The following is a 9,979-nucleotide window of genomic DNA, read 5'->3' as shown; positions in this document are numbered from 1 at the left end:
CAAGTTGTTATTTGTTTTCGTTTTTAACTTTCGGCGTTTCGTTGTCTGAGTGTTTGTTGTCTAAGTTGTGCTCATATCAGTTGCGCTTAATGTCGACTGGCTGTCAGTTTCACTCTCAGGACAAACTTAACTGCTTGGCTCTCTCCTACGTACATACATACATATGTTGTATGAATTTATGGCTTTCGAAGTTGCCGTTTACCTGCAAGTTGCGCATTAGTTGAGCGCAGGGCGCACGTCTCACTATTTGCGGTCACAGACTCTATACACAGCTGCTCCTGCTGCTGGGTACTGAATCGTTAACAGTTCATGCAATATTCCATAGCATACAATTTGGGGCCTCGTGTGTTTTGTGTCTCTGTGTGTGTGTGCATATACTTAGCGTAACTTTTGGCGGCCTACGAGGCAAGGCAACTTTGAACTTCGATGTTGGTCGCTGTTTACATTGTCTCAAAGTTAAATGTCATTATAGTCAAGCCAGCGTCTCCAGCCTCCAGCTTCAGCCAAGCGCGCTTTTAACGCAAAGCAAGCGCGTGTTTGCATGTCACACACACACACACACACACACACACGCTCTTAGTTATCTTTGTGTTGGCATCTATGCGTGTGTAACAGTGCGTATGCGTGATGCGCATAAAATGCCAGGCGTATATAAAAGCCTCTCACACTCTCTACGCTAAGTCTGACAAACAATTCATTTATGTACACGCTGCTGCTGCTGCTGCTTGCCGCCTGATTTCTGTTTGTCCTTCATCCGGCTAACCCCTTTACTGCAATTGCCAAGCAGGCTGTGGGCGTGGCAGGGTATGGGCGTTGGTGGCGTTGTGGAGGCGTTGTCACTTTATCTTAATGTGTTACCACCTACGACTTGGCGCTGTCGCCATTCGCCATCGACGATAGCCTCGCAGCAGCAGCTGCAACTTCAGCTCGTCTGTATCTGTGTGTGTGTGTGTGTGGCAAGTGAATGTGTCCCTGCGGTAGCATAATATCATCATTTATTGATCCGATTTATGTGACAGTCGAAACTATTCTCGCTCTTTTACTTTATCTGCACTCAATGGGACGCGGCACGCGCCAGCAACATCAACGGCAATTGCCACTGCCATTTGTTCACAATTTAAAATCCACACACACACACATAGAGACACAACCACAAGTAGGGATAACAAATTAGCAACTTTAAAGAGCAAATTATCAGTGGGCATGTCTGTGGTAATTAATCATGACATTGCCAATGCAGCAGGCCCCTTGTTTGGGACGTTTGTTGTTATAGCTTCATAGCCAGAGATTCGTGGCCAATCACATGCATAATTTATATGTTAATAAATATCTATTTTGCTTTGCGGTTTTTGCCAGCAAATAAATTACAAATTCATGCCCAGAACACACACACACACACACACACACGTATACAGGCCAGACACACGCACAATGCACGCTATGAACTTTAATTTACTGACTTTGGGCAATCAGCTGCCAGTCGCCTGTAGCCAGCAGCAGCAGTTGCCGTCGCCGGTAGTCCGCAATGCTAGTGCCTGGCCTAACAACTGGGTAGTCAAAGGCAAATCTGCCAAAGGCAGTCGGCCAGACAGGCAGGCGGGCAGTCGGGCAGTCGGTCGGGCAACAAATCGAGGTAAAGGCAATCGAAATGCGGCTGGGGCCAGGCACTACGTGAACCGGATGCGCTCATAAATCAATGTTGAAATCAAATAGTAGTTTTATATGCCCAATCGTAGCACTCAGCAGTGCTCCTCAGCGAGGAGCCATGAACGGATGCCATGGTAATGGTCAGCAGTCGTTGTTGTAACAAAGCAGTCAATCTGCAGTCCCAGCGCCTCTCTGCTCCACCCCTCCTGCCATTTGACATGGGTAGTAGTCCCAAAGTAATGGCGTTTTGTACAAAGCGTGAGAATTAAAAATAAGTTTGCAGCCTCTGCGGCCACTTCTAGTCGATGGCCCCAGACATTTTTCATTTCAATGACGCTTAGACGAATAATTTGCTTAACCCCCCCCCGTACAGCAGTGCGTATAAATTTGTGTGCTGGCATTAATAAAACAAGCAGTTTTCATGTCATTAATTTATAATTAACAGCATGTTTGCTTATTCAAAAGCATTGTTTTTATTATAAACAAACTCTGCAGGCAAATCGCAAATCGATTTTTAGTTTAGCGCAAACTTTACAGCTAAAAATAATGACCGGGCGTATACTTGTTATTAAGTTAAGGCGCTTAGAAGTCAGCTCCAATGTCACGCAGCCATTAAAGCGCCGCTGTGAGCTGCTTTTAAGCTAAGCCTTTATTTTTAGCAAAAAGTCTTTTGTCGACAAGCACAGCGGCGCAGCTTGAACTTCGCTCACTTTTGACTCATAAGCGCACATAATTGCGGAATTTTATTTAGCGAAATTGCTTTAAAAGAATTTCTGCTCCATTGGCAGCTGCAACTTTTGCGCCCACAAACGAGCTGTTAATAAGTACATGACACACACACATACACACACTTAACCCCAGACCTATGCCAATTAAGTAATCAGGTTGTTGGCTTACCAATTTTGCATGAAATTCCCTTATCATACTCCAAGTTCGGTTCTTGTTGCTGTTGTTACTTTTTTTCGCTTTTGCCCTTAGACAGTGGCGACGCATTAGAGTTGAACGCTTCAAGTTTTGTTTTGGTAGCGCGGCGTCCTTTTTTTTGCTGCTGCTGCTTCGGCTGTTGTTGTTGCTGGTGATGTCGTCAATTTCTATTTTCACTGCGGGTTAAGTGCCTTAGGCAAAGTTTTTAAGGACCTATTCAATTTCTACGCTTGATTAAATAATGTGCCATGTTGTTATTGTTGTTGTTGCTGGCGCTGGCGTTGGTTTTTGTTTTTGTGCTTGACGCTTTTAGCATTTTCAGGCCCAGCGACAACGACAATTTTCATGCACACTCTCTGCTCAGATTATGTTTATTTTGGGTGTGTACGTGTCTCTCTGTCTGTCTGTCTGTCCGTACGCCTGTCTGTGTGTGTGTGTGTGTGACAGACGGTAAACCATCAAAATGGAAAATGTTGGTCGATGAGCCGTGAGGATAAAAAAAGCAACTTCAAAAGCAAGAAAAAAACAAAATCGCAAAAATACAAAAACACAAAATTATCAAGTAAGGCGTACACAGATGAAGTAGCGTTGGCCCTGGCCTAGCAGGCCTAGCCACATAAATGTTCCATTTAAAAACACGCACTTGCGTTTGGCTCAACTAACTAAACTACTCGTACTCACAGTTTCACTTATTTCTATTCATTTACATATGCTGCCGCACAGATTTGCATACATATGTATATCAGCTGAATAAATACAATATACAAGCATATAATAGTGTGCGTGTGTGTGTAAGTTTATTCATGTTACTATATACAAGCTCTCGGCAATGTTTATTATTTTAAATTTTCTATTGCACGCATAATTGAAGCGAATAGCGCAACATGTTGCTGGGCAACAAATGTTGCTAAGCAGGCAGCGCTCTCGCAACAAAATCAGAACGCGCTCTCTTCGCTCACGACGCTCGCTCACTGGCGTAACTTGGTTAGCCAAGTTATTTGGCATTGCCTATGGGTTAACATAGAACTCTGTCACCAAGTCAATGGGTCATCCAGCCCATGAATGCTCGTGGGGTGTTGGTTGTTGAGTGTCGTCGTCGTCGTCGTCTGTCGCAGCTCTTTGAAAGTTGTAAGGCACTGCAATTAAATATGGCAAGAGTGAAAGGGAGAGCAACTTAATTAATTAGCAGCTGCTGCTGCGGTAGCAGTTGCAAGCAGGTAAATGGCTTGCAAATTGAAAAGTTGATATGTATGCACACAAAGCTCATAATGCCAAGGAAAACTTTAAGGCAAAAGCGCAAAGCCAAAGAGCATTTTAAATAGCATAATTGGCCAGGTCACTGCTTCAGTCCGTAGTGTGTGTGTGGACGAAATGTTTGTGTTTTTGTTAATTTTTGTTACAGTTCACATGCTTTGGCTTTGGCCAAGCGAAAACAATAACAATAACAAGCTACCAGTGCTAGCAACAACAACAACGAAATGCAAACAAAACGCATGCAAATCACGCATACGCAGCAGAGCACGCGCCCAAACTGACAACAATAACAATGGGCCAAAAGTAGCTGCTGCCCTGGGTCATGTGCATTCAAATGCTCAGCTGCTTAAATATTAGGCACTCTCCAGTGGGAGAGTATCAGTGTCAGGCTGGCCTGGCTGGCGCATAATTCCATGAGCACTCCATGAGTATGAAAACCAATGCACTTCCGCCCTTCCAATGCATACATGTGCTTAAGTGCAGAGTGCTCTTGCTCTGGCTTTGTGTTCACAACACAATGCGCTCCTACACATAATTCTGTTGAATTGTTTTTTTTTTGCCGCACATTTGTAAAGCATTTATGTTTGGCATGCAACTCGTGTTCGATGTTAGAAGCTGGTACTTCTTAGAAAATTAGTGAACTAATTGAATTAACTTTTGATTGCTTGGCATACATAAGTCAAATCTACCCAAATAGTTCACTCAGTTGGGTCAGTGCGCTTGATAAATATTAGATATATTTTGCATTTAATATGTAAAAGTTTCTGCCATCAAGTATACGCAACTATCAGTCAGTTGCGCTCGCTAATGTTGCAGTTAGCTAGAAAATATATTCAAAGTTAGCTAAAGTTGCTGTCATCACAGCTCATCAAGTCAACAAAGAGCATGAACGAACGATTTCTTAAATAATAAAAATGCTTATACCAAGAATTGTTGAGCTGAATTTAAAAACGACTTGGTTGACTTATCTTATGGCTCTTAACATATGCAAATCTGAAGATGACTCAACAGAGCTCGCATTAAGTGCAGCCGACTTTGGCATACACTTTGCTAAGCAAACGAAATAAATTGAAGTTGATAAATTGCATTGCATAAATTTGTGGCAAAAATGCAAATTTAAATGTATTTCAATGTGCTTTAAAGTGCAGCTAACAATTATATATTTACTCTCAGGCTTAACTCAGCGTCCATTATGGGAATTAAGCATGCCAATCAATTGTTGCATGCAAAGAGTTTAACTGTCGCACAAAAGCTGAGCCAGATTTCGACTTAAATTGAAGCAGCTTTCGTGCAACTCTTGTTGCTATTGTTATTGTTGTTGCTACTTGGAGTTCATTCTGTGCGCATTGCACTTTGCTCCGCCCGAATTTCATACAAATTTCATACAGTTCTTTTGAGATTGCCTGTGTCGCCGCCATTAACCGCCAAGTGTGCGCAATTACAAGGAAGCCACGTGGCCCCGGCGATTCGGGTCTGAAGAATAAGGCATGAGGCATGAGGCATGCAGCATAAGGCATGCGGCATCAGGCATGCGGCATGCGGCATGCGGCATGCGGCAGCTGAGGCAGGAAGTGGCCCAGGTTGCGTTAGGTTCGCGCTTTACAGCTGATTTGCATTTTGGCTGCGCTGCAGGAGGCAACACGGGCGCAGCAGGACGCTGACGCTCCCCAACAGCAAGGGCAGCTCGACTTCGTAGGGGGGCCTGCTGCTTAACTTTTCGCCAGCTTCAACTTTGCTGCTGCTGTTGCTGCTGCTGCTGCTGCTTTGGCAGGTGTGTGAGCGCAACAGAGGAGCACTTGTGGCATCCGGGCGTGTGAGCGAGAGCGAGAGTGAGAACCTGAGAATGGGTGCCAGAGTAAAAGTCAAAGTTAGCCTTGCCCCACGTTTAGCAGGAGTGCCTGTCACATTTCCTTTATGCTTCAACCGTCTGTTGAGTGTTTTCGCTTAATGCAGGTAAACGAGTTTTTTATGTTGCCATATTTATGTGAAGCTAAGCTGCAGCACTTGGCTAGAAGGGGCATTCCCTGGTTACTTAATGAGACATTTTTCACATAAAAGCCAAGTGCTGCCAGCGCTGCCAGCGCCGCTTGCTTTGGATCCAGTGACAGCAAGTGTAGTTTAGTGTATTGAGGATGCTTCAATTGTTCAGCAGCAACAATAAATCAAGTGAGCTATGTGGTATTAAAATTAACCAACTAGCAGGCCAATAAACATTATGCTCCAGTACAAGCAAAGCAACTCAAGTTGCTATGGCTGCTGCTGCTGCTATTGACGTTGCCCGTGGAGATGCTGTCAAGACGAGAAATGACAGGACTTGATGAATTGTGTGCACGTTAGCAATGTAGCCGAATCCATGTGTATCCAGAGACGGATGGTTATGTGGGCCACACACACACACACGTTTGCTCGCTCGGCTACACACACGGCCACACCAGCATGCGACCAATCGAGGTTAAAGATGCTTTAAGCTGTCAGCTGTTGCTGCTGCTCCTTTGCTGCAAAGCCTTTTTGATGCAGCAACCATAACTCATCGCCGTAAAACACTTGCCAGCGTTGATAAAAACTATCATTTGCCAAAGGTGATGCTAGATTTTCCGGCAAAGCGACTAAGGCCAGCCAGCCAGCCAGCCAGCCAGCCAGGTCAGCCTGCCTGCCTGCCAAATGCGCCATTCACACGTTTTTATCGCACAGCCTAGGCTGAGGCCATTTGTTTGCTGCTGCTGCTGCTGCTGTTGCTCTGACTAGATGACTAGATGACTTGCCTAACGTGCCGACGACACAGCCGCAGCCCCACTCACTTCACAGTTGTTGGCTGAGACTGAGATGAGGATGACGCCATTGATGACACGCACGCGGCACAGCTTTGGATGAGTTGGCTGTCAACTCGATTTGAATATGTCTGTGCTGAGTGCTTGCCTAGACATTGCTTTAGCTTTCTTTGCATATGTTTTTGCCAATTTGTTTATTGTTTTTACCCCCCACCCCGCGCTGCCCGCATAGTGCGCACATAAGCAAAGACGACATCATGGCGCAAATTATTCATGAAGCGAATGAGCTCAGTCTACGAGACCAAAACCCCATCGCAGCCAAGTGGCCTAATACATATTTTTGGCCAAACGCAAAGTGGCTGCTAACCCAATCCCAAACCCAAGACTAACTCCTTCGCATGCTTTGCATATTTGTGTGGGCGTCTTGTTTTTTGCTTTTACTCTCTTATTTATGCATTGTTATTGTTGCTGTTACTGCTGCTGCTGCTGCTTTTTTACTTTTTTTTTTTTTGCAGTCAGTTAAATCGTATTAACTTTTACCGCCAAAAGCCTGCTTATTGTCGTCCTGAGCGCAACTGTCGCCAACTAGCTGAACTGTATGAAAAATACAATCTATTGAGCCTCTTTCGTCGAGTCTATTTCCAATAGCTGCTTGCTTGGCAGCCAGTCAAAAAAGCCGAATGCAAGGAAATTACGTTTAGTGAATCGCAACGTTGGCAACGCTGACTCGAATTGCCTGCACTCCACTGAGCCACGCTGACTGGGCTGGAAATGTTTATGGCAATGCGAGAGCTGCTTTGAGAATCCAACACATGCATGTAAGTGGGTTTAAACTGCAATTTATCTAGCCCATAGGGCAACAGGGCGTATGTGGCATGGCTGGTGTGTGTGGTTTGGGTTTGATGCTCACACACACACACACACGCCGCCCGTGACACAAGGATAAGCATAAGTTTGCACAACATTTGCCTTCCTTTCAGTTTGCAGCCGGCAAAGGAGCTGCGCTGATGTCGTCCTGTGCCAGCAGCACTGAAATACTTTGCATACATCTGCGCAGCGCGGCTTTGAATCTATTATTTATACCAACGCATATGTCTCCTAGCAATGCACACACACACACACACACACACACTTGTGTGCATGCATATAAATATATCAATAGAACTAATTGTTGTTGTTATTGCTGCGCTGGTTAAACATATACAGATGTGCAGACAATTACAATTCTCAGAGGTTAAACTCAAACCAGCTGGGGCTTTGTCAATGCAAAACTTATGCAAGTGTGTGTGAGTGTGTGGGTGTAAGACTAATCGCTCTATGCCCCCAGCTTTGCGTTTGGCTAAGGTGCTTGCGCTTAAAGTGCTCCCAAAGCAATTTTATAAGGCATTCCTTACATTTTTGGCATACGCAACAGCAAGTGTAGGTCAAAGCACAAAGGCACAGGCGACATGTCCTGCGAGCACATAAAGCACATTTATTTTTAAGCTCGAAACAGTTTGCTTGCAATTTTATAACAATTTTAAAATATGCTCAATAATAAATCAAGTTTTTGCTTTTGCACACAAAATTGATAAATGAAAAACATTAAATATAATTTAATTATGCTGCATAGCCATAATATATATGCATCTTATGAACTTGAAGCCATGAGCGTAGCAAAAATTCTGCTTTAAACAAATTTTCTTTGATGTTATGCACACAATTACAAAGTGTATAAATTTGTTTGTTTTAAAAAAGATTTATACAGGCTATGCACAAAATGATAAAAATATTAAACAAATTTCTTGTGCATATATCAAAGCTATAAATTAGCAGAATTGTGTTTCATTGCAGAGTTTTAGCTGCATATAACTTTATTAAAATTTGTTAAAACTTTGTTTCTAGTTTCAATGCAAGCATAAAACAGTTAAACATTTAACTATTTGTTAATTGTTGAGCAGTTATAAAAAAAAAAGCAAAACTATATAAATATCATGCATAGCACATTTGATAAATTATAATAACAACAACCTATTTATTTGATTGCTCACGTAACTGTCAATCATTTATCAATGCATGTCAAGAAATATGAAAATTTATTGCGAAATAGCTACGCCCATGGCACAAGTTGACTTTGAACATTTTAAGTGCATAAATTGAAACTAAGTTTGTTGCTTCTGCTGACAGTTTTTAAAATGTTTTATATATTTTGCCTGCTCTTAACTTGTCAGAGCGTATTTGGAAATCGACTTTGGCCATAAAAATGCGAAAAAGTAAAATATTTTAAGCTACTGGCACAAGCCTTGCCCAGTCTTATGATTTCCATAATTTATTATAGACAATAAAGCAGGCTTGCTCTGGCGAATGAAAACAATTTAAGAAATTGTGCCGGCTCAAACGCTCCAAGCAACAGCAGCAGCAGCAGCAGCTTATAGCCCGGTCAGCCTCAGCCTCTCACCTCTGGCAACATATGAGCCAAGTAAGTGTGTACATTGCGCTGCTTTTGAGCTAAGCAACATAACAAATTTTAAATAAATCCTGCCAGAATTTTTATACATAAAGCAGCTTAACTCTGACTGATTACTTATGGCAAAATATGTGCTTAGCAGTTGAGGGCAATAGCCCGAAATCCGATTAGAAAATGGCAAGTGCAGAGTGTTGTTGCGAGAACTGCGAAGATTGAGGACTGAGGACTGAGCTTTGGCCCCATTACGGCTACTTGACACTTGTCAAAGTAAAGCGGGTGGGTGTAAGCGGCGGCAATTAATGTCACTGCGGCGTGCTTAAAACACTTGTTGAAAGTTCGCTTGTAATTTATTATGATACGATTTTGAAGATGACCAGTTGCCCAGACACAGTCGTAAAAAGTCATAAATAAAGTTGTGTTGATGAAGCCAAAGAAATGTGTCAAGTGAACGAACGCGCAACTTTTCTTTACACTTTTATTTATGCGCTTATTTACGCGCATTTAATAACAATATTGAAGGCATTAATAAACTGTTTTATGGATGTGTAAAGTATGTAAATTGTAGAGGGGCAGTAAAACTTTGAAAACACCCCAGAGGGCAGTTAGGCAAATGCGCGGCATATTTAACGCGCCGCGTTAAGCGACTTGGCTTAAAGCAATGCGTGTTGTGCTGTGTTGCTTTGAGAGCTTAATTATCGACAGCTGCAGGTGCAAACAGCATTAATTAGAGGTGCATGCAACACACACAACATATTGCGTATACGTAACTAAACTGAACTGTACTGGCTACAGTATTCAATTACACTAATTATGATGATTATTGTTACGTGGCGCGTACACACGGCATTTGTAAACAATAGCAATGGCAATGGCAGCAATTGAGCTGTAAGTGCGCATAAAAGCAAATGTTTTGGCCTTGTCAACAGAGCTGACCTACAGT

The 9,979-nt window shown here is 42.9% G+C and overlaps 1 long non-coding RNA gene across 1 annotated transcript; it reads left to right on the top strand.

Moving 5' to 3' along the window:
* The first annotated feature begins 8,776 nt into the window (after nt 1-8,776).
* Nucleotides 8,777-9,561, top strand: LOC108602668. Its single transcript, XR_001915253.1, has 3 exons — nt 8,777-8,845; nt 8,911-9,051; nt 9,118-9,561. It is a non-coding gene; the product is annotated as an uncharacterized LOC108602668 (long non-coding RNA).
* Nucleotides 9,562-9,979: the final 418 nt, after the last annotated feature.

This window comes from Drosophila busckii, chromosome 3R (genome assembly GCF_011750605.1).
Source record: "Drosophila busckii strain San Diego stock center, stock number 13000-0081.31 chromosome 3R, ASM1175060v1, whole genome shotgun sequence".
NCBI lineage: Eukaryota > Metazoa > Arthropoda > Insecta > Diptera > Drosophilidae > Drosophila > Drosophila busckii.
Note: the sequence above shows the minus strand (reverse complement) of the source record. Positions and strands in the feature narration are given on the sequence as shown.